General features: G+C 33.6%; 1 non-coding gene across 1 annotated transcript; it reads right to left on the minus strand.

The window, feature by feature from the left end:
* Positions 1 to 23610: 23610 nt before the first annotated feature.
* Positions 23611 to 23717, minus strand: LOC122198947. The gene has a single exon (XR_006193235.1). It is a non-coding gene; the product is annotated as a U6 spliceosomal RNA (small nuclear RNA).
* Between the last annotated feature and the right edge of the window lie 2324 nt (positions 23718 to 26041).

Below are 26041 nucleotides of genomic sequence, written 5' to 3' on the forward strand. Positions count from 1 at the left end.
TTTCTCCCTGTAATCAATAGATTTTAAAGGCATTTGGAAGATGATTTATTAAAACAGCCAAAGACTTGGAATCAAAATATCTTAGAAGTGCCTGGGTGGCTCAGTCAGTTAAGCGTTGGACTTTTGATTTCAGCTCAGGTTATGATCTCATAGTTGTTGTGAGATGGAGCCCCAGTGGGGCTCTGCACTGAGCATGAAGCCTGCTTAAGATTCTCTCTCTCACCCTCTGCCTCTCCCCTTGCTTGTGGACTCTCTCCTTCCTCCCCTCCCCCACCCTTCACTAAACAAACAAACAAAAACATGATGCATTTGGGGCACCTAGGTGGCTCATCTGACTCTTGATTTCAGCTCTGGTCATGGTCTTATGATTCATGGGTTCAAGCCCTATGTCATGCTGTCAGCAAGGAGCCTGCTTGAGATTCTCTCTCCCCCCTCCCCGCCCCTCCCCTGCTTTCTCTCTCTCTTTCTCTCTCTCTCTCCCTTAAAATAAATACTTTAATATATATATTTATATCTTTATATATCTTTATATATATATATATATCTTTAATATATGTATATATTAATTGTTTTATTTATATTTCAGAAGACAAGTGTTTTCTGTAAAGGGACAGATAATAAATTATTTTTTTAGCTTTGAGTTCCATTTACATCCTCCTCCCCTTGTTATTCCCCCTCTTCCTTTTCTCTTCTTTCTCTCTTGCTAAAATGCTTTAAACTTTAAAAACTTCTTAGCTTGTGAGCTAGATCTGGCCCACAGGTGTCATTTGCTGACACCTGAATTAATTCATTCAGCAACTGTTCTTAAGTGATGAGGTCACCACCCTCATGAAACTAGTTGAAACAGATGAATAAGAAAGAATTGTACCACAGTGTGTCTGGTGCCATGATGTTGTATGGTCTGTCATACCCATTCTAAATGTCAAAGGTGAGGTAATTTGTGATAAAATGATTAGCAGAGGAAGTAGGAGATTAGAAGTGAACAACTTCTGAGGAGAGAGAACAATGTGTACAAAATTCCAAAAAAGAGAGAGAGTTGATAAAATTGAGGAATCACATGACTGTGCATGCCCTAGAAGGCTGAGAACACTGGGGAGGAGAATGGGACAGACTTAGAGACAGACCTTGGAAGCCATGTTGGGTTTAATCTTGTAGGAAATGGGAAGGCATTAATTGAATAAGCAATTTAATAAAGGATACAAAGTGAGGAGATTTGGACTTTAGAAATACCCCTTTGGTTGCAAAAGTAGGATTCAACTGGAGAAATTCAAAACAAAACGGAGATCACCACTTAGGAAACAGAAAAGTAGGTAAAGTTGAGTAAGCAACTTGGGAGTCGAGTTGAAATCCCATTTTTAAAATCATTCATTCTCTTGGCATGCACGAAACCGAACTAATGATATTTTCTAGCCTATTTGTCAAGGTTTCCATGGAACTCAACTGAAATGGTGTTTATAAAATGACTAAGCAATTCTGAAGTGCTGTAGCTTCTTACAAGGGTAAAAGTTTTCATTATGATGGTTAAGTTAAAAATTTTTTAACACAAGAACCTTGATAAAATTATAGCTTAAATAAGATTCAAGGAGGTAATGGAAATTTGCAAACCCTACTTTATCTCTTCTCACCTAGATCTAAAGGCTTGTAATTTGCTCCAGCAAAGCCTCCCAGTTGTTTCTGGTCTATCATAAGATGATTCTAGATATCTCATCCCTTTGTAGCCTCCTTAAGTTTACTTTAGAACTGGAAAACTGGAAAATATATGATTATCTAAAAATATGTCCCAGAATTGCTAGGGAGTACTGTCTTTGTTTAGATTAGAAAAGAAATACTGTAACTGTTTGGTATAAATCTTGAGGGTATTCAAAGATCTCACAGCAAAGGGTGGAACTTCTCTGTTTAGGACAGGCAAAGACTATTATTTTTTTCCTCCAGAGAAGTAAGGGAAAAGGAGTATGAGAGGGAAATAGGGGACAGTGCAGAGAGGAAGAAGTAACTAACTGCTGCATGGGGAGGTAGCCAGGAGAGATACCCACAGACCTATGGAAAAGAGATTTCAATCTTAGAGTGTTGACTGCATGAAAAGCAGAGACCACTCCACCCTTTCACATGACTCAGGTTCTGTAACACATCAGGAAATAACTTAGTTGTGCCATATTTGTGGATATTTTGTGAGGTGTGGATGTTGTAGATAGTTGTAGTTGCAGGTGGAAATTGGCAAGGGGAGTTGCATTTTGTAAGACAGTGGCAGGTGGAAATAGGGGGTCAGGTGATAGAAGAGATCATGAAAATGCAAATTCCTTGCAAGTCTGAAGAAATCTTGGGAGAGTTTTGGATTTGCATAAGTCATGGAGTTGAGTTGAGGTCTTGTAGACAGTATATAGAACTCCAAGGAGGAGAGTGCTTCTCAGCTGATACTGTTGGTTGCAGGATTATCATGAATTATCGGGAAGTCTTGTTTCAGGTAACCAAGTCTATGGTTAAGAATGTTTGAAACCACCTATTGATGTGGAGTGTTTAGAGACAACCAGCTATTAATGCAACTGAATTATGAGAATGTATATTCTTCATGCTTTACTGGTAGTAGCACAACCTATTAAATATCCAGATAAACTTCAAGTTTCCTGTGAGCCTATGTTTTGTTTTTGAAAATTATCTATTTTATCTCTTTCTTGATACCTAAAAGTGTAAAATAGAAATATATGGATTTCTTTCCATACGATCGTTTGAAAATTACAAATATGAAGCAACATTTATATGACTTCTGGGAAGAAGATATTACTTTATTCACTATACTGCTGGAGCAATGAAATGAATAAAATATTAATAGCAAATGTAACCCTATGATATTCTAAGAAGTAGTAAACTTCATAGGCCTTTCTTGCACATTATAACTACAACTACGCGCTATAACTTTTAGCATGTAGAAGATAGATCACTGGCTTAAATCCCCATAGTGTAATTACCACGTCTATGACTGGGTAGCTATGGGCCCTTTAATAAGTCATTTCACTTCTCTGAATCTCTGTTTTCTCATCTGTAAGATGGATTGTTGAATATAATGATTTTTAAATATCACAATTCTCATTTTTTTGTTTCTTTTATGATTGCAATGAAAAGACCAGAAATAAGCAAGGTGTTTACACTGTTGTCTTAGTGACAATCAGAAATTTCTCTCAACATCATAAATTCATAGTTATATAGATGGAATTACTTTTAACCCTTACAGTTGTAAGATCATAAAATAATAGTTGTAAGGGATCTCTGACTACATTCCATTAAAACTCTACTTTGGCACAATCTGATGAATATATTTCAAAGTGGTCTTAATTTTAGAACATTTCCCATGACAGAGAATTCACTAATATATGACATCTACGTACCTATTTGCTGGCATCAAATCCTATGAGTTGCCTGAGACATTTATTTTGATGTCAGTTTAAAGATGATGATAACTGTTAGAGATTTTACTTTAAAGATAATGAAAGGCCTTCTCCTTGCTCTGTGATTACAGATCCAGAAAAAGGGGGCTATTTTCTCTTTTTTCTCCAATTCATTATCTACCCTATTATTATCCTTTTATTTCTGATTTTCTCTCTCTCTCTCTCTCTCTCTCTCTCTCTCTCTCTCTCACACACACACACACACACACGCACATACACACACACACACATTCTTCCCAACAAATAGAAAATATTGTGCACCAGTAAATAGGTCAGTAAGGTCATATAAAGCTAATATGGAAGGAGCTAGCTTCATCTGTACGTAACAATGCATAGGCAGTCAGACCTAAATTCATGATCTTTAATTTTTTTTTCACTTCTAATGCAGTAGTAGATAGAAAACAGGTATAGGCATTTTGGTCTTAAGATGACAAAAATCCTTGAAACAGCATATGCATTTGTCTTAAGAAAGGTTTGTAAATAGCATCCTCTAATCTTTACATAGATGGTACCATTTTGAAATGCCAAGCAACCCATTTTTGAGTACAGATTTGGAGGCTTTATTCCTGAAAATATTTCAATAACTATAACTAAATAAAAGGCTTGAAGCTCAGTACTCTCCCTTTCACTCTCTCTTTCACTAACAGAAAAATGTTAGAAGTGGACTCATCGTTCAATATGAGAGAGGTGCCAAATGAGTGAAAGAACTGGTTACAGAGGAAAAACAGTAGAGTCTGGGCAACTTGCCTAAAGGGACACTTAAGTTGACCTTCATATAGGAATTGAAAATGTGAATCATTTTCTTTTCATTTTTTTCCTGGATTCTAACAATGAAGACAGTCTTTAAACTTGTGTTGTTTCTTGTTCTTTTATCAAGGCAGAAAAAGGGAACAAGAGAGCAGGCTTTCGAGTCAGAAAACCCAGCACTTGAACCCAAGGACCACTATTTGTTATATGATCCTTGTGAATATACTTAATCAGTTTAATTTCAGTTTTCTCATCAAGAAATTAGTTATGAAAATAATTATTTTATAATGGTATTATGAGAATTGTACAAAGAAATTACTTATAAATGCTTTACAATGTACCTTGTGCAAAGGCGTTTCTTAATAAAATGTATCTATTATTGTTATTTGAATATATTGAACACATATATTGAATTTGAGTGTATATATTGAGAAACCACTAAATAAAATTGAGAGATTGAACTCTTATTGTTTGACTTTATAAAGCTTCCCCTCTATTTTAAATAATATGAATGAATAAATAGCCAAAATGACTATATATTCAAAATTATGTATGGGAATAAAAACATGTGTAAATGCAGACACTTGTGTATTTTTGGAACTAAGAAGTTGTAGGATGGTTGAGTTTATTACATGTTGCAGTCTTTGGATGCTTAGAGCAGAGGATGAAGCCAAAGAACAATACAACTTATTTACGAGAATAACTTTTTTTAAGTGACTAAGACAAAAATCACATGGGTAATTTATGTTGGACATCCTCTATTTGCCCCATCACATCTTCGTTTTGACATTCCCCACCCTGATCTATAACCCATGAGATAATATTGGTTGTCAGTATTAACTGTTTCTCTTGTTCACTGACTTTGGCTACAGTTCAGCAAATGGGAAGCACCAACAGGAGATCAAAAAGAAGCAGGAAAAAATGATCATGTAAATAATTTAAAATTTGGAAGATTTACAAATCTTGGTGTCAAAACATTTTATAAAGCTATAAATTTCATGATTTCATAATCATGAAAGTGTAGAATTGGTATACAGACTCAAGATCAACTTAATAGGTTAGAGAGTCCAGAAAATATGTGTAAAATCTACAGACATATGTGAATTTTGCCAATGTATGAAATTACTTCAATTAGAAAAGAAGAGTTTTTTGGGTTTTTTTTTGTTATTTGTTTGTTTGTTTGTTTTAACTAATGGTGCTTGAACAGTTGGAGATTTCTATGAAAAACAAATGGACCTTATTTCACTCTACAAAAATTATTTTAGATGAATCATACACCTCCTGTAAAAGCTAGAATCATAAAATTTCTACCAGAGATTATAGGATAATAGCCTTATGAACTTGTGGTAGGCAAAAATTTCCTTCTTTAAGTGTGAATGGATATATGTATTCAGAATGAAAATAGAAATAAAAATAGATAATAAATTTTAAAATGCCAACAAAGACTACTAGTAAGCATCAAAAATTTCAGGAAACTAACATTGTATAGACCCATCATTAATTATCTTCTCGGCATATTTATACAACACTTTTTCCTAAATATTTTCTAGCTGCAAACAGTGTGATTGCCTTCTTAAAAGACAGTTTTGCAATATTTTCTATAAAGAAAACTCAAAGACCATTTAGACTTTCTTCTCTTATGGTTGATGAAAAACATTTCACTTTTTGACTTTTCCGGAAATTTCTTTCAGCTTCACAAATTGTTATTTGTAATATCCCATAAATTTATAGGATTCTTTTTAAGTTGGGGAAAAAATCTCACTCAGCTTTATTTAAGACCTGTAAGACTTCAGAACATTTCAAATTTTCTTGTTCAACAACTAATCTTAAATATTCTTTAAAATGTTAGCATTAATTAACTGTTTTGTTGTTAAAATTCTCATTATATGCACATAATATGACAATTTTGTATCTTCACTCATCATATTTTATAGAAATGCATAAAATGTATACTTTGATTTAATATTTTGGTGGACATGCATAAAACACATAACTTGTTTCATAGAGGTACCAGCTGTTTATAGTACTGCTGAAGGTTTGGGCTCATAAATACAAGAATTCTTATATATTCTTTGTTCTCCAGCTTTATTGAGGTATAATTGATAAAATCTATATATGTTTAAGATGTACAATGATTCGATATATGTACACATTGTGAAATAACTACCACAGTTGAGTTAACTGAGACAACCATCACCTCACATAGTTACCTTCTTTTTTGGGAGGGGGAGAGAACACTTAAGATCTACCTTCTAGCATATTTCATATATGTAATATAGTATTACTAACTATAGTCATCAGACTGTACATTAGATCCCCAGAACTTATTCATCTCATAACTGAAAGTTCTTTGACCAGTTTCCAATTCCGCCATACCACACCCCAACCATTGGCAACTACCATTCTACTCTCTCTATGAATCTGAGTTTTCTCAATTCCATATATAAGTAAGATCATATGGTATTTGTCTTTCTGTTCTAATTTATTTTACTTAACATATTATCCTCCAAGTTCAATCCATGTGATTACAAATGGCAGGGGTTCTTTCTTTTGTATGGCTGAAAACTATTCGTGTGTGCGTGTGTGTGTGTGTGTGTGCAAGCACCACATTTTCTTTAACCATTCACCCATCAGTGGACACTTAGGTATTTTCAATATCTTGGCTATCATAAATAATGCTGCAATTAACATAAGAGTAAGGTATCTATTTGAAATAGTAATTTTATTTCCTTTAGATACAAACCCAGATGTGGGATTGCTGGATCATTTTAGTATACATATTGATGAAGCGAGCACTGCTGGATCATATGGTAGTTCCATTTTTTTGAAGGACTTCTATACTGTTTTCCATATGTTATATTTGCCATAACACTGTTTATTACAGCTTTCAATTTACATTCCCACCCACAATGTACAAGGGTCCTCACAAACATTCATCATCTATCATCTTTGCTAATAGACATCCTAACAGGTGTGAGGTGATGTTTTATTGTGATTTGATTTTCATATCTTTGATGATTAGGGATGTTGAACACTTTTTTATATACCTATTGGCCATTTATATCTTTGGGAAATGTCTATTCAAATCATTTGCCCACTTTTAAATCTTTTTTTTTTTTTGCTACTGAGTTAGAGGAGCTCATGCTCTGTTTCTTTCAAAAATCAATAAACATCAAAAAAAATTTTTTTTTCAAAAGCCAATCTACAGATGAGGAAAATATATTTACAAAACACATGTCAGAAAAATAACTCATATCCAAAAATATAGAAAATTATGTCAATATAATAAAAATATAATTTACTAAAAATAGTCAAAGGGAATGCGAACTAGTACAGCCACTCTAGAAAATAGTATGGTGGTTTCTCAAAAAGTTAAAAATAAAATCATCCTATGATCGAGCAATTTCACTACGAGGTATTTACCCAAAGAATACAAAAACACTGATTCAAAGGGATACATGCACCCCAATGTTTATAGCAGCATTATCTACAATAGCCAGCTTATGGAAACATCTCAAGTGTCCATTAACTGATGAATGGATAAAGAAAAGGTTATATATATATAGATGATAGATAGATAGATAGATAGATGATAGATAGATACACACACACACAATGGAATATTAGCCATAAAAAACCAATGAAATCTTGCCATTTGTGACCACATAGATGGAACTAGAGAGTATTATGCTAAGCAAAATAAATCAGTCACAGAAAGACAAATACCATATGATTTCACTCATATGTGGAAATTAAGAAACAAAACAAGCCAGCAAAGGGAAAGAGAGAGAGAGAGAGAGAGGCAAACCAAGAAAGAGATTCTTAATAGAACAAACTGGTAGTTACCAGAGGGGAGCGGGGTGGAAAGATGGATTAAATAATAGGTGATGGGGATTAAGGAGTGAACTTGTAATGAGCACAGGGTGACTATGGAAGTTTTTTTTTTTTAATGTTTATTTATTTCTGAGACACAGAGAGAAAAAGCATGAGTGGGGGAGGGGCAGAGAGAGAGGGAGACACAGAATCTGAAGCAGGCTCCAAGCTCCGAGCTGTCAGCACAGAGACCGAGGCGGAGCTGGAACTCACAAACCGTGAGATCATGACCTGAGCCAAAGTCGGTTTGACTGAGCCACCCAGGCGCCCCATGGAAGTTTTAAATTACTATACTGTATACCTGAAATTAATATAACACTGTATGTTAGTTAACTGGAGTTAAAAAAAAAAACAAAGGATTTTAATTTTTATTTTACAAAAGAAGATACAAAATGGTCAATAAACACACAGGAAAGGTGTTTACACCATTAATCTTCAGGAAAACACAAATTAAAATCACAATAAAACATCATTTTATGCTTTGTAGTGTAACTAAGATTTAAAAATTTTTAATATAAACGTTGGCAAATTTGTGGAGCAATTAGATCTTTCATTCTTCAATGGTGTGAGTATAAAACGATACAACTGCTTTTGAGAACTGTTTGGAATTTTCTCATGAAGTTGAACATAAGTCTACCCTATGATCCAGCAATTCTACTACTAAATATTTACCTAAGATAAATGAACACATGTGTTACACAAAGACTTACATAAGAATATTGATAGCAGCTTTAGTTATAATAGCTAAAACTACAAAAACTCAAATATCCATCAAGAGGTAAAAAGATAACAAAGTATGATATATTCACAATACAGCACATTCCTCAGGAATAAATATGAACAGAGTACTGATAATTTCAACAACAGGAATAAATCCCAAAAACGTACTTAGTGAAAGCATCCAGACACAAAAAAGTGGATACTATACAATTTCATTTTTATGAAAGCTAAGAACAAGCATCACTAATGTATAGTTTTAGAAAACTTCTTGATTACCTCTCAAACGTATTAAACTGGCCTGAGGTTTCTGGGGTGAAATTATCTCTGTCCTTCCTGGAGTTGTAGCCACACAGGTTTATACAATTATTAAAACTCATTAATCTGGACACAATATTATACACACATCATGCCTCAAAAGTGACAACTTGTTGAAGACTTGGGTTAACTTGAAAAAAGCAACATAGTGCTGGAAATAAAGGAGATAGAAGAGACTTGAAAGAAGGAAATGATGGACAGTCTCACATCTGTGTTAAGGCAAGGAAGACGCATGGAGAAAGGAAGAACTGAGAACATAAGATAAACCATCAGTATGATTAAAAATACCCACCAGATTAAAAAGAAAAACTGGAAAGATGATGAAATATTGTTGTTAGGTACAAAAAAATTAGAATTAGCAAAATAAAGTAAATGGCAAGTAATGAATAGGCTATAACTTGGAGATTTCGAAACCTGAAACAGGGGCATTATGAGAAAGTTCATATACAGAGGCATAATGTCTATACAGGCATAATGAAGTTCCCAGTAGCCACTTTTCTGACTCATTCTAGCTCCAAAGTTAACACTACTCTAGCTTTGAAATCTGTGCTGAGAGAAGAATCTTTCAATTCTGACATAGAGAAAGAGAGAGGGAATAATTTTCCTTAATTTTACATTTTTCATGTTGTGAATACTCAAATACATTTTTTAGTACTTCTAATTATTTTAAGAAAAAATATTTTGCCTTTTTCCTGCCAATCCCTCAACACAATAAAGTCACTATATGGTTGTTTATGCTAGAATGGATATGTTAATTTACTCATTTGCATCATTTATGATACTCTTCCCAGAAAGTGGAAAACATTTTTACATTTGATTAAACACACCTTGTCTGATTTAATAGCAATCTTTAAACTTATTTTTCATCTTGGTATTATTTTCTAGCAGTTCTGCTGCCCTGACCTCTTGTATGTAAAAAAAGAGCAAAAAAAGATCTTCCACAGCAAGTAAGGAGGACATCTTTATGTTATTGTCATAATGTGTGCATGGGTCAATTGCCAGCTATATAAAAAAAAGTATTTTAAGTAAAAGATTTTTCCACACTGAAACAGTATTCATTGTTTTGGTTGGCTTTTCTTTTAATTATTTAGATTCCACCTTGCCTGTCACTGTATTACTATGATGACTCAACATAAGTCAAAAACATTTATAACATTTACACAAATGTACTCTTTGAACTACATAACTATATGCATTAGCAATTATTTTTGTATTGCCTGTGACATTTCTTGCATTACCCCCTTAAAATTAAATTCTTTGATCCCTGTATTTATTTTTCCTGCTTAAAATATTATTTTCTTTTAACTGATAGTCTCTTCAACAAATTCAGTATTAATAATGGTATATTTTCTAATACCTTAACCCTGCAGATCCTTAATCTCTTCAAAACCAATGACTATCTTTCCTAAGAGTTGCTTTTGTGTGGATTTGGTGCTGATGTTCTCAGGAAGATGAAATACATTTCTTCTCTGTTTCCACTGCATCTTGTATAATACAATGGTAATCATCACACTGTTATAATTAATTATGTATTAGTTTCCACTGTTAAATTCTCAACAACTAGAACTATTTAATGTACAAAAATGCATTTTCTAAAAACCATTTAGACTTTTCCTTTTTTCCCATTTTCCCATTCATTCTAAATTTGTTTTTTGTACTCAGGGTTATAGTTTTTTTCATCTCCCTATTCTTCTCAGCCATACTCCATTTTATTACTACTAGCTAACATTTATTGGGTTTTATAAATTAAATGCACCCAAACTGGTATCTATATCTATGTGAAATCTACATTTACATACATAACTGCAACTATTCTTGTATATAGAACAATGGGCCCAATACTATGGCTGACATAGATATTCTGACGTCCTATTGGTGGGTCTTTTTATGGTGAAAACACTGTAAAGCTGGACATCCTTGATGCTGCTGCTACCAACAATAATAAAACAATCCCTAATCCTTATTTAACATTTTTGTGTGTGCTGGAAACTGTTCTAAGCATTTAACATTTAATCCTCACAAACATTTGATGTGATAGTCATAATATTTTCTCTATTTTGTAGACAATGGAACTGAAGCACAGAGAGGTGCATTGTAGTGAACTGGAATTTAAACCCAAAAAGTTTGACTTTAAGTTCGACGTTCTTAATCACTATGTCAAAACATGTTTCAATTAAATATGCTACCTCATCAATTGGATTCAAAATAAGGAAAGGAGACACAAAATATGAGGAATCCATTTTCCTGCTGTAGATTATGGTGAAGACAGTTTGGTTCTGTAGTTAGCACTTCCAGATTTGATATTTCTCTGCAGTAGTAGCAGTTGCTTTCCTATTCAAATAAAAAATGATGTTATACTATGGCCTAAGAATTGCTGCTAGAAGTTCACTGGTGTCTGTTTCTCTAGCACTCTCAATTCTATTGATAACCACCTGGCGATAAATCATTTTTTCCCATAAATAAACAAGAATAGTGTCCATTGCAGCTCATGGTTTTTAACCAATATGATAATTGGTTCCAGAAGCAGCAACGGCAATTGAAAGGAGGCACAATAACAAGAGACAAGATGGGTGTCTTGCCACAGAAATTTTGCAGTATTGCTTAGCAAAAATGAGATTAAGGGTACTGCTTTCCTACCAAATTTGTTCCTAGGTCAAAGCGGCCACCTTCAGTTAAAAAGGGGAACGGAGGACCACAAAAAATGGAAACATTAGATGAAACAATAATGCTGAAAACTACTGGCTATCAGGCAATGAAGGACAATCCCTGACAAAGTAGGAAAAAATGAGGTGTGCTCTACAATTGCTCCACCTTACTGTTATAAAGACATTTCCAGGATATTTCCTTGGGAAAAAGAACTGAGTCAATGCCTGTTGAACTCCCTGAATTGAGGAGATAAAGATGAGAGCCTAGAGAGAGCTTGTGTTACCAGGGAAGACTACCAGAGAGAATAGAGCAACACAAATAGAGAATTCCAGAGATCTTCAGAGAATCCCCATCAAGTATTCTGCTAAGTGCTAATCAGAACATGAATGAGGAAACTATCAATGACTGAGGAAGGTACAACCAAAAGATTAAAAATTAATAGCGCCCAACAGTCATATGGGGCTGGAAATAGTGCTTGTTCTAACAGCCAGATTGGAAAACCTCATCATTCACAGGATATTGCATGGAGTATTCAGAACACCCTTGCCTTAATAATAGAAAATAGTTATCTCTAGACTGAGAACAATCAGAGCTCTGTCTAACAAACCTCTAAAGCAAGACCCAAAGAGATCAAACTCTTTCCAAATAACCTAATTGTGTACCCCCCCAAAATCAACATATTTATAAATTGAAGGAGACACAAATGAATGGAAAGATATTGCATACTCATGATCAGAAGAATTAATATTGTTAAAAAGTCTATATTACCCAAAGCCATATAGAGATTCAATGCAATTCCCATAAAAAAAACCAATGGCATTTTTCACAGAAATAGAAAAAACAATCCTAAAATGTGTATGGAACTACAAAATACCCCAAATAGCCAAAGCAATCTTGAAAAAGAACAAAGCCAGAAACATCACACTTCCTGATTTCAAATTCTACTAAAAGCTATTTTAATCAAAACAGCATGGTAGTAGTATAAAAGCAGATATATAAACCAATGGAATAGAATCAAAAGCCAAGAAATAACACCCCACATACATGGCCAATTATTTTTGACAAGAAAGCCAAGAATTCTCAATAGTAAAAGATAATCTCTTCAATAAATTGTGTTGGGAAAACTGGATATTGAATGAAATTGAACACATATCATATATTATATGCAAAAAATAACTTAAATAGATTAAGGACTTAAATATAAGACTTGAAACTCTAAAATTCCTAAAAGACAGCATAAAGAAAACCTTCTTGACCTTGGTCTTGGCAATCACTTTTTGGACATGACATCAAAAGCACAAGCAACAAAAGCAAAAGTCAACAAGTGGAACCACATCAAACTTAAAAGTTTCTGCACAGCAAAAGAAACCATCAACAAAATGAAAGGCAATTTATGAAATGGAAGAAAATATTTGCAAGTCATATATCTGATAAGGAGTTAATAACTAAAATATATTAAGGACCTCATACAACTCAATAGCAAAACAAAACAAAACAAAACAAAAACAAAATACACAATCCAATTTAAAAGTGGGCAGAAGACTCGAATACACATTTTTTTCAAAGAATACATACAAATGGTCAACAAGTACATGAAAAGATGCTCAACATCCCTAATTCATCAGCTCTGTATCCCTTGCCATCCTTAATCATTACAACAAAATATCACTTTACACCTGTTAGAATGGATATTATCAAAAAGACAAGAGATCACAAATACTGGCAAGGATGTGGAAAAAAAGAAACCCTGGTGCACTGTTGATGGGAATGTAAGTTGGTACAGCCACTCTGGAAAACAGTATGGAGGCTCCTCAAAAAAGTAAAAATAGAACTACCATATGATTCATCAATCTCACTTCTAGGTGTATACCTAAAGGAAATAAAATCACTATCTTGGAGTGATATCTATACTCCCTCATTCATAGCAGCATTATCTACCATAGCCAAGACATGAAAACTACCTAAGTGCCCACCAATGGATTGTTAGAGAAAATGTGACAGATATATTACATGAATAGACTTGGAGGGCATTATGCTAAGTGAAAAAAGTCATGCAGAGAAAGATAAATCCTTCATGGTATCACTTATACATGGAATCTAAAGAAAAAAAAGTTGATTAAAATAGAAACAGGGTAGAATGGTGTTTGCCAGGGGATGGGGTGGATAAATGGGAAGATATTGGTAAAGGGTTACTTTTAGACTTTGAGTTATAAGATGAATAAATTCTGAGAATCTAATGTACAGCCTGTTGACTACAGTTAACAGTACTGTATTGTATATTTGAAAGTGGCTATGAGAGTAAAGCTTTCATATTCTTACCGTTCCAACAACAAAACGGTAATTACATGAGGTGAAGGATGTGTTAACTAATTGCAGTGTGATAATTATGTATTTCACAATATATACATGTATGAAATCATCACATTGTATAGCTTGAATTTATACAGTGTTATATGTCAGTTAGATCTCAGTAAATGGGAAAAAAAGACTATTCAGAGTAATACAAAAATATCCAGGAACCAATATGGTAAACTACACTGTGTCTGACATCCTATTAAAAAATTAATTGTGTCCAATTTCCAATAAAAAATTATCAGCCAGGAAAAATAGCAGAAAAATATAACCTATAGTAAGAAAAAGAATTGATCAACATCAAATTACATCTGGCAGAGTTATAACAATTAAATATCTTGATATTTAAACAGTTGTTACAGCTTTATTCCCTATGTTAAAAAACCTATTGGAAAAACTGGGCATGAGAGGAAAAAAAGGATTGAACATGTTAAGCAGAGACATGGAAGAAATAAAAGGGATTTAAATTGAACTTCTAAAAATGAAAACTACAATGGTTGAAGTTAAAAATACACAGTATAGGATTAATTGCAGATTAGACATCGCAGAAGAAAGACTAAGTGAACTTGAAGACAAAGTAATTAAAATTATTGCAAACAAAACAAAAAACAGTGCATAATGAAATTAATGAAGAATTAGTGAATTGCAGAACAACTCCAAACCACCTATTAAATGTGTAATTACAGTCCCTGAGGAAGGTAGGGGGAGAGGTACAAAATAAATATTTGAAGAAATAATGATCAAACATTTTCCAAGTTTAAATAAAAATTAAAAACTTACAGATATAGGAATCTCAATAAGTGGTAACAGAAGCAATATGGTATAAACTTCTATATACCAAAGTATATAAAAATCAAAACCAGTGATAAAAAAGAATTTTTTCTAAGTTGTCAGAGAAAAGATAACACATTATATGTGGAGGAACAAAGATAAGTAAGGAGGCAGACTTCTTGTTGGAAATAACATAAACTAGAAAACAAGAGAGAAATAATTTTAAATTACTAAAAGAAATAATCTAGATATTAATCTTTTAATCTTGAATTATATAACCAATGAAAATACCTTTCAAAAATGAAGGAACAGTAAAACTTTTCCAGATGTACAAAAACTGAAGGTTTCCATCACCAGTGACTTATTCTACAGGTATTAGTGACAGTCTTCAGATAAAAGGAAAATGATACTAGATGGAAATCTGAACCTACACAAATAAATGAGAAGCACTGAAAGTGATAACCACATGGATAAATTTATAAATACCTTTTAATTCTGTGTAAATCTCTTTAAAATAAAATTATTTAAACACAAATATTACAGTGAGTGGTTTACGACATATGTGAAACGAAATTACATGATAATACAATAAGGTTCAAGATGAAAGAATGGATATAGTATTGTAAGGTGTTAACACTATGTATTAGGTGGTATAATATCATTCAAGGATATACTGTGATAGGTTAAATCTGTATATTATAAATCTTAAAACAACAACTAACATAAAAAAAAAGAATTATAGTTAGTATTTCAATAAAGGAGATAGAATCATAAGAGCAGGAAATTAATCTACAATGGGACAGAAAATGAAAATGAAGGGAACAAAGGGCACATGACACAAATAGAAAACAAATAGCAAATGATAGATTTAAACCTGACAGCATCAACCAAAAAGCATTTAAAGCAAGTGGTCTAAATATTCCAAATAAAAAACAGAGATTATTATACTGAATAGAAAACAACTCACCACTAAATGTTGCTAACAAGAAATACTCTTTAAATATAATAAAATTAGGTGACAATTTAAAAGATGGAAAAGACATATCCCATGCTAATACTAATTTAAAAAAAATCCTAAAGTGGTTACATTAATACCAAATTATATTTCAAAGCAAGAAATAGCAAGGATAAATAAGGTCATTTCATAATGATAAAAGATTACATTCTTTAAGAGGATTTAACAATCCTGAATACTTAAACATATAATAACAGAGCTTCCAAACACATAAGGCAAGAACTGATAGAACTGCAAGAAAAAATAGACATATCCACAATTATAATCAGACACTTCAATTAACCTCTCACCATAATTAATAGAATTAACAAATAATTATACAGAAACCCTCTTATAATAATTAATATAATTAATAATAAAATGATTATACAGAAAATCAGTAAGAATATAGATTTGAACAATACTAGTACATCTTGACCTATTGACATTTATAGAAAGTACCACATAAATACAAAAGAATACACATTATTTTCAAATGGAAATTTTACAAAAATATATCATATTCTGAGGAATAAAACAGGTATCAACTTGTATGAAGGACTTGAGTCATATAAAGCATGTTCTCTGACCAAAATCAAAGTATTTTCATAATAAAACTTAGGCACTATTTGTCCTTTTTTTTTCACTCTCATTTTCTCATGAGTTTTCAGTGGAGTTTTCCAGAATCTGTATCATAAATGACATTGCAGAAACAGATATGAGAATCCAACTGTCTATTATTAAGCCATGGATTAAAGATATTTTCAAAAATTTAAAATAATACCTACCACTCTACTTGATATTTTTCAGAAATGTTTTTTTATAAAATATATTAATTATGTTGATATACAAGACTTGATTGTTGTTTTAAATTATTAAATACTAATTTCTAAAGTTTCTCAGTTTCTAACCTTGTAAATGTTCATAGATAAAACTCCTATAAAGAAAGGTCCTCTTGGGGCGCCTGGGTGGCTCAGTCGGTTATGCTCTGTTCATGCTCTGTCTCTCTCTGTCTCAAAAAAATAAATAAATAAATGTAAAAAAAAAAAAAAAAAAAAGAAAGGTCCTCTTTGGAGATTTCAATAATTTTTAAGAGAGCAAAGGAGTTCCAAGACCAAAATCTTTGATAACCATTATATCAAAACACAATGCAAACATGTTGGATGCCAAACTCATCTCATCCTCGCTCCTCCCATCAAATCAGTTCGTTCTTTTGTCATGTGTGTTTTGTTAATGCTCAATTCTCTGAGTCACCTGAACCAGATATAATTTTTCTTTTTGGCCTATCTTTTGGTCTCATTGTTTGGTGTTTGCATTTTGTCAGTTTACTTGATGCATCTACTTACTAGATTCTATGTTCTTTGAGGATAGAGTCCATATATCGATCATCTTTTTTATTTTCCATAATACTGATCGCATACTGAACACCAAAATCTATCAGTGGAATGATTCATAACTGTTGGATTAAAATGACAGCAAATTGGTACTGACAATTTACTGAATATTGTGAACACAATGTCACTTGCGTAACCTAGAACATTTACATTATTTTCTGGAATTAATTCATTATTTAATACAAAATTATGAGTCTTGGGGCGCCTGGGTGGCTCAGTCGGTTAAGCGTCCGACTTCGGCTCAGGTCATGATCTCACGGTCCGTGGGTTCGAGCCCCGCTACGGGCTCGGTGCTGACAGCTCAGAGCCTGGAGCCTGTTTCGGATTCTGTATCTCCCTCTCTCTGACCCTCCCCCGTTCATGCTCTGTCTCTCTCTGTCTCAAAAATAAATAAACGTTAAAAAAAAATATTTAAAAAAAAAACAAAATTATGAGTCTGTTCATGAGCCTCTGGACATAGTTAAATGCAACAATATGATTTTAATTATCTTTGAATTAGTACCATTATAAAATACCAATATGTTAGGTAGTGATAAAATACCAATATGTTAGTATATGAAAGACCTCAAGATCAGTTTAGAGATAGGCAGAGGATGCACTAGGTGGAAGGAAATGCAATATTGGCAAATAGTGTAGATTCTGCACTTAGCTTTTTGCACCTAAATTTGTGCCCCTAATTAAAATAGCTATGAGTGATGAAAGCTGGGAAATTCATTAAAAAAGGCACCAGTGCCAGGCCCTGGCTTCACTCAAAGTAGAGACATTTCAAACCATATGATAATGATATTTCAGGAGGGTGAGTCATACTGTCATGACTGAGAACTGGAATCGGGTGGGGGGGCAGTTTGACAATATGGCTGCTGACTGACATCTGTTCTTAGGAGATAATGCACGCTCTGGTGGAAATTCTTTGCCCAGGAGTAGAGAAGCCAACAAATGCAGGTTATTTCAGAATGGAATAATATGGGAGGACAAAGGTAAGAGCACTGTGCTGGTGATGAAGAAGCAGTAGGATCTTGATGGCAAATTATCTTCTGTGGGTGTAGCTGAATGACATGCACGATTCCCTCATTAGCTTTACCTTTAAGGAATATCATATTATTGACATTTTGAGATGATTACATCACATTGTTATACTGCTTGTAGACCACAGAAAGTTATATTTACCAGAAGTTATCCGGACAGCTAACGCAATGAGGGGATCACCATTCCTTAGTTGTCTGAACTGATAGGTGAAACAACAAACCTTGAATTATACGACTTTTTAATAACTAATGGCTTTTCCACTTTTGTTTCTGAGCCATTTGCAAATTTAAGATTAGGCTTTAAACACCACAGCTATCAACCATGCCTACAGTTACAATCAGTTGTGCTATTTTGACTCCTTTTTTTTTTAAATCAAGCATAGCATGTTAACTTGGACCAGGCATTGATTTGCTTTTGGCTAGGCAATCCAAATAAGTGAATTTTGGAAATTGGTTGAAATTATGAAAATGTAAGAAGAACTTCCTTTTTTTTAGTTTATTAAATTCATATACAAGTAAACCAGCTTAAATTTCTGGACTAGAAAACCCAATCAGGAAGGAAAACACAAGGACTATTTTAATTTAAATTTAGTAATCTTTTGGAGATCTCTTATGTACCAGTGTTTAATATGTAGTATAGAAACATTGCAGGTGGTTGGGAAATGAACTAATCTTTCATTCTATCAACAAACATTTATTGTCTAGTAGGCACCAATTAAAAAGTCGCTACAGAAAATATCCTAGTTACTTCAATAGAATGTGGCAGAAGTTACTTCTAGAAAAAGTAAATGGTCAATACTCTAGACCACAGGAAAACTGTGGGCCTAACTGTATTCATTTGTTTCTATTACAAAGAGAAATGTTATTAGCAGCAACATGACAGCATCCTTAAAAACAAATAGCTATTTTAGTTCTTTTAAATAAGGACTTAGATAAAAATGATTTCAGAATTTCTCAGTCACTGAAGTATGGATAAATTATTATCAAAAGAAGCAGTTAAATCAAATGTACTCAATTTCAATACAAGTATAGATAAGACAGTGTACAATTTAAACTCCATTTTAACCATCATTCCTTCTACCCCAGAGAAATGGAAACAGTTTTCTAGTATGGAGACTAGCTCTTTGTCTCAGTCCATCCCTTCACTTCTTAGTCCCTGGTCTTGCTAACTAAATTGCACTTCTCTTCTTACAGCTTTTTATTTATTTATTTATTTTGCAACAAACTGTGCTATCCCTCTGCAAGTAACTTAATCTTTAGATAGACAAAAATTTCTCGTGTATATTGCTTCTTATTAGATTTCTTTCTTTTTCCATTTTTCTTCCTTTTTGCTTTATGTGCTATTAGACTGTTCTGCTCTTTTCTAATTCCTCTGAACCTTCTGTTCATACTACTGTTGCTTTACTGCTTACCCATATTGTTCTTGGTGTGTTTCTGTGCCTAGGCCCTAAAACTGCCATCTGACCTTTTCTCTCTATGGTTGCTTTTGCTTCGATTATTTGAAAGATAGAAAGAGCTATTTATCTGCCACGTAGAAAATCCCATCATTCTGGTTTGAAGAGAGAAGCTTCCAGGCTGTATCTTCAGAAAGGTACTTACTTGGTACAAGGGAGAAAACACACTCTTTCTGCAACATGCCCATTAGCCTTCATGATAAAGCACCTGCCACTTACCAAGGATTCCAGCTGAATCAAAGACCCTGCAAAATCACCACCTCTATAAATCCACTTTTAATTCATACTTCCTGGGTAAATAAACATATGATGTCAAAAGATTTTTGAGAAACACTGAAAGATTTCTAAAGAAAGATCCTTTTCCTTCTAATTCTAACTCATCATGAATAGATGAGTGTAGTCCAAAAAGTTCTGAGCATTTTTTTTGAGTATAAGCTGGGCCAGCATTTCCTGGAATTGATCTTGATTGGAGGCATCTGGTTTATAATCTTAGCATTACAAAGAGGCTCTGAGACTCCAACTTGAGCTGGCAAATGAGTTCCAGTGAGTCGTGTCTGGAAAAGTCTCTCCTTTTGGGACAACGACTTCCACAGGTTCTTTTAAAATTGAGATGCTTTGTGAAAACTGGCACTGACGTGCTTCAGGGTTCCTTAAATTTCAAAATTCTAAGAACATAAGAGCCAATCTGATAATAATTTTTGTCTATAGACTAAGAAAATTGATAATAGTCACTGTAAAATTCAGAAGTTTTCTACAATAATTAATAGAACTTGGGTCATCATGGTATTCAGTCTTATTAAAAAATGTTCTCATTAGTCATGCTCATGAAATTGACAAGTAGTGTTTATTCCATGAAAAGTCTCTTCTGCTCATTGCACATATCTTTCTCATTGTTCAAATGAGTCATCATAGGCTTGATGTGTTTCAAATATTTGTAGGATATGTTCTGTTTGATCCATTACAGTTGTTTTCCAGTTTTTTTTTCAGAAGTGTACTATATAAAACTGATAAAAATGAAGTTGCCCAAGTCAAAAGAAAAAAAAAAGGAGGAGGAGAGTCTTGTACCCTACTCATATTCATTCTCCCTTCATTTCCTGCCTAACCCCCAAGGCACTTCAGCAGAACCCCTAAAACCATGCAAAGCTCAGACAGAAAATTAGGTTGCTAATCCAAAGCAATCAATCTCTTAGCAAAGTCCTGCACACAACCCCAATTTTCAGCCTCTTGTAAAAATGTTATGTTAGCTGCAACATTTTATAAACTTAATATTTAAAGTTTAGTAAAAATGCAGGAACTTTTACATTTTTAGGAAGTATTTGTACCTGTTGTACGTATATTCATATGTATTTTCACATTTAATTTTTTATAATTTTTGTATCACACAAGTTGTGCATATTACAACAAAGTTGTACACATTGTAGAAAGATCAGAAATCAGAGTACAGCTAAGACAGAGAGGAAAATAGTAACTAATATTTATACAACCATTTGCAGACCTGCCTAGCTCTATTTTAAATGTCTTTACACATAACAATTCATTTCAATCTCTCAACAATTCTAGGATGTTGTTATTATTATTATTCCTAATTTATAGATATGGGAACCAAAGAAGAGAGAGGGTGAAAAACTTGCTCCGTGCTACAGAACTAAAAGAAAGACCTGCATGTGACTTTTTGTGTACATAGATAGCCTCATACCCTATTATTCTTTTCACTTGAAAACATATGTCCATGTTAATAAATATGCTGCTTAATGGTGATTCCACATACATTCATACAAGCCCTATATGTTAAAGTCACTTGAAGAGGAATCAACACACATATTCATTCTCTCTCTCTCTCTCTCTCTCTCTCTCTCTCAATCTCTCAATCTCTCTTTCCATGGACTTGATAAGCTGGACTTCACTGAAATCAAAAACTTTCACTTTGCTCCAGACAATGCCATGAGAATAAGAAGACAATTCACAGACAATTCACAGGGAGAAAATACATGCAAAAGGTATATCTGATAAAGGACTATTATCTGAAATATATGAAGAATTCTTAAAACTCAGAAATAAGAAAATAACTCGATTTAAAAAATGGGTTAAAGAGCACTTAAAAAAAGGAGGGGGGTCGCCTGGGTGGCTCAGTCAGTTAAGTGTCAGACTCTTGGTTTCAGCTCGGGTCATAACCTCATGGTTGAGTTCATGAGATTGAGCCCCATGTCAGGCTCTGCATTCAGAACAGGGAGTCTGCTTAGGATTCTTTCTCTCTCCCTCTCTCTTTGCCCCTCACCCACTCACATGCTCATGCTTTCTCCCTTTCAAAATAAATAAATAAACTTAAAAAAAATGGACTAAAGAGTTTAACAGACACCTCACCAAGAAGATATAAAGATGACAAATAAGCCTCTGAAAAGATGGCCTATACCGTATGCAATCAGGGAAATACAAATTAAAATAACAGTTATATAATACTACACACCTATTAAAATGACCTAAATCTGGATCACTAACACCAAACATGTCATTATATATTTTTCTAAACTCAGAAAATGTACAACATGAAATGTGAATCCTAATATAAACCATTGACCTGGGTGATAATGATTTGTTGATGTAGGTTCATCAATTATAATAAATACACCACTCAGGTGGGGAATGTTGATAATGGAGGAGATTATGCATGTACAGAAGCAAGGAGTATATGAGACATCTCCCAGTTTCACTCAATTTTGCTGTGAACCTAAAATGGCTCTTAAAAAATAAAATCTATTTTTAAAAATGTAACAATATTTCTGCTTCCAACCATAGTGAAGTAGGAGGGTCTGTACTGAACTTCCTACTGGAAACAACTAGAAAACTGGACAAAATACATCAAACACCTGTTGTCAGATACTGGAAAATACACAGTGTAAAACTGTGATCCCTGAAAAAAAAAAAAAGGAAAATGATAGAAATGAGCCCTATAAGCATGTGGTTCTCCTTCTGGAGGCACAATCAGGACTCTACTGGAATGAGGACAATCACAAGCAAGGCATGATGATCTCACTGAAAAAAGAAAAAAAAATAGCAGTTCAGAGAGTATAAGTTGACCAGAAGTTGAAAGGCAAAATTCTAGATGAAAAAAAAAATTTTTTCAAAAAGGGAACTTCAGGAATCTTCATAGTAATCCCTTTGAATCTATTGCTAAAACTAAACTGTACATGCATATAGCAAAACTCCATGACACCAGGCGAAAAAAAATGACCAATGTGCTGTAAACTATTCCAAGAGCTCATATAGGGAAGGGAGACATTCAGATTAACCAACTAAGGTGGACTGTCCTCGATAATCCCTAGGGCAGTCAGTAGAGATCCCAGAGAGCCATACCTGAGTAGGAGAACTAGCTTATTCTTAAAGACTAGTCAAATCTTAAAATAAGCCTCAAAAAGATTGAACTGATCCATAATAATTAAACTATCTTCCAGAAAAAGTACAACAATCTTTAAAGAAAGATCACAAAATCTAAGCATTCAACAACATAAAACAGAATACCCAGCAGCTAATCAAAAATAATTAGAAAGGCCAAGAAGTAAACTGTGACACATAACAAAACAGTCAGTCCCATAAATTCTCAGCAATTAAGATTACAAAATAATTTCATCAACCTGGTAGTGGACATCTATCAAATTCTACAACTAATATCTACCTCAGGTTGAAAAACTGAATACATCCCTCAAGCTCAGGAATAAGAAAAGGAGATAGATTCTCACCACTTTATTTAACAAAGAATGAAAAGACTTTCATTTTGGATAGGAAGAGATTAATTCATCTTTTTTTTTTTTTTTTTTTTTTTTTTTAATTTTTTTTTTTTATTTTTTATTTTTTAATATATGAAATTTACTGTCAAATTGGTTTAAAAATATGGAACGCTTCACGAATTTGCGTGTCATCCTTGCGCAGGGGCCATGCTAATCTTCTCTGTATCGTTCCAATTTTAGTATATGTGCTGCCGAAGCGAGCACGAGATTAATTCATCTTTATTTCTAGATGACAGGATGGTGTATGTAGCAAATCCTAAGGAATCTTTTTTGATAACAACTCAAAATTATAAGTGATTTTAACAAAGTTACAAGATAAAAAGTTGATATACAAATACCAATTTTCTTATCTTCTATGGCAAGGAATTGGAACTTGAAATTTATTTATTTATTTATTTATTTATTTATTTATTTATTTATTATTTTAGAGAGAGCGAGCATACATGAGTAGGGAAGAGAGGTAGAAGAAGAGAAAGAGTCTTTTTTTAACTTCAATCTTTTTATTTTTTTTAATTTTAATTTTAATTTTTTAAAATTTACATCCAAATTAGTTAGCATATAGTGCAACAATGATTTCAGGAGTGTATTCCTTAGTGCACCTTACCCATTTAGCCCATCCCCCTCCCACAACCCCTCCAGTAACCCTCAGTTTGTTCTCCATATTTATGAGTCTCTTCTGTTTTGTCCTCCTCCCTGTTTTTATATTATTTTTGTTTCCCTTCCCTTATATACATCTTTTTTGTATCTTATCATTCATATGAGTGAAGTCATATGTTTTGTCTTTCTCTGACTAACTTCACTTAGCATAATACCCACCCTCTAGTTCCATCCACCCAGTTGCAAATGGCAAGATTTCATTTTTTATGATTGCCGAGTAATACTCCGTTGTATATATACACCACATTTTCTTTATCCATTCATCCATCGATGGACGTTTGGGCTCTTTCCATACTTTGGCTATTGTTGATAGTGCTGCTATAAGCATGTGTCCCTTCAAAACAGCACACCTGTATCCCTTGGATAAATACCTAGTAGTGTAATTGCTGGGTCATAGGGTAGTTCTATTTTTAGTTTTTTCAGAGACCTCCATACTGTTTTCCAAAGTGGATGCACCAGCTTGCATTCCCACCAACAATGCAAAAGAGATCCTCTTTCTCCACATCCTCTCCAACATCTGTTGTTGCCTGAGTTGTTAATGTGAGCTATTCCGACAGGTGTAAGGTGGTATCTCATTGTGGTTTTGATTTGTATTTCCCTGATGATGAGTGATGTTGAGCATTTTTTCATGTGTCGGTTGGCCATCTGGATGTCTTCCTTGGAGAAGTGTCTATTCATGTCTTTTGTCCATTTCTTCACTGGATTATTTGTTTTTTGGGTGTTGAGTTTGGTAAGTTCTTTATACATTTTGGATACTAACCCTTTATCTGATATGCCATTGGCAAATATCTTATCCCATTCTGCCCGTTGCCTCTTAGTTTTGCTGATTGTTTCCTTTGCTGTGCAGAAGCTTTTTATTTTGATGAGGTCCCAGTAGTTCATTTTTGCTTTTGTTTCCCTTGCCTCTGGAGACGTGTTGAGTAAGAAGTTGCTGTGGCCAAGATCAAACATGCTTTTGCCTGCTTTCACCTCGAAGATTTTGATGGCTTCCTGTCTTACATTTAGGTCTTTCATCCATTTTGAGTTTATTTTTGTGTATGGTGTAAGAAAGTGGTCCAGGTTCATTCTTCTGCATGTTGCTGTCCAGTTTTCCCAGCACCACTTGCTGAAGAGACTGTCTTTATTCCATTGGGTATTCTTTCCTGCTTTGTCAAAGATTAGTTGGCCCATACATTTGTGGGTCCATTTCTGGGTTGTCTATTCTGTTCCATTGATCTGAATGTCTGTTCTTGTGCCGGTACCATACTATCTTGATGATTACAGTTTGTAGTATAGCTTGATGTCCAGGATTGCGATGCCTCCTGCTTTGGTTTTCTTTTTCAAGATTGCTTTGGCTATTCAGGATCTTTTCTGGTTCCATACAAATATTAGGATTATTTGTTCTAGTTCTATGAAGAATGCTGGTGTTATTTTGATAGGGATTGCATTGAATATGTAGATTGCTTTGGGTAGTATCTACATTTTAATAATATTCGTTCTTCCTATCCAGGAGCATGGAATCTTTTTCCATTTTTTTGTGTCTTCTTCAACTTCTTTCATAAGCTTGCTATAGTTTTCAGTGTATAGATTTTTCACCTCTTTGGTTAGGTTTATCCCTAGGTATTTTATGGTTTTGGTGCAATTGTAAATGGGATTGATTCCTTGATTTATCTTTGTGTTGCTTCATTGTTGGTGTATAGGAATGCAACCAATTTCTGTGTGTTGATTTTATATCCTGCAATTTTGCTGAATTCATGAATCAATTCCAGCAGTTTTGGGTGGAATCTTTTGTGTTTTCCATACAGACTATCATGTCATCTGCAAAGAGTGAAAGTTTGACCTCCTTCTGGCCGATTTGGATGCCTTTTATTTCTTTGTGTTGTCTGATTGCT

Source organism: Panthera leo, chromosome C2, assembly GCF_018350215.1.
Source record: "Panthera leo isolate Ple1 chromosome C2, P.leo_Ple1_pat1.1, whole genome shotgun sequence".
NCBI lineage: Eukaryota > Metazoa > Chordata > Mammalia > Carnivora > Felidae > Panthera > Panthera leo.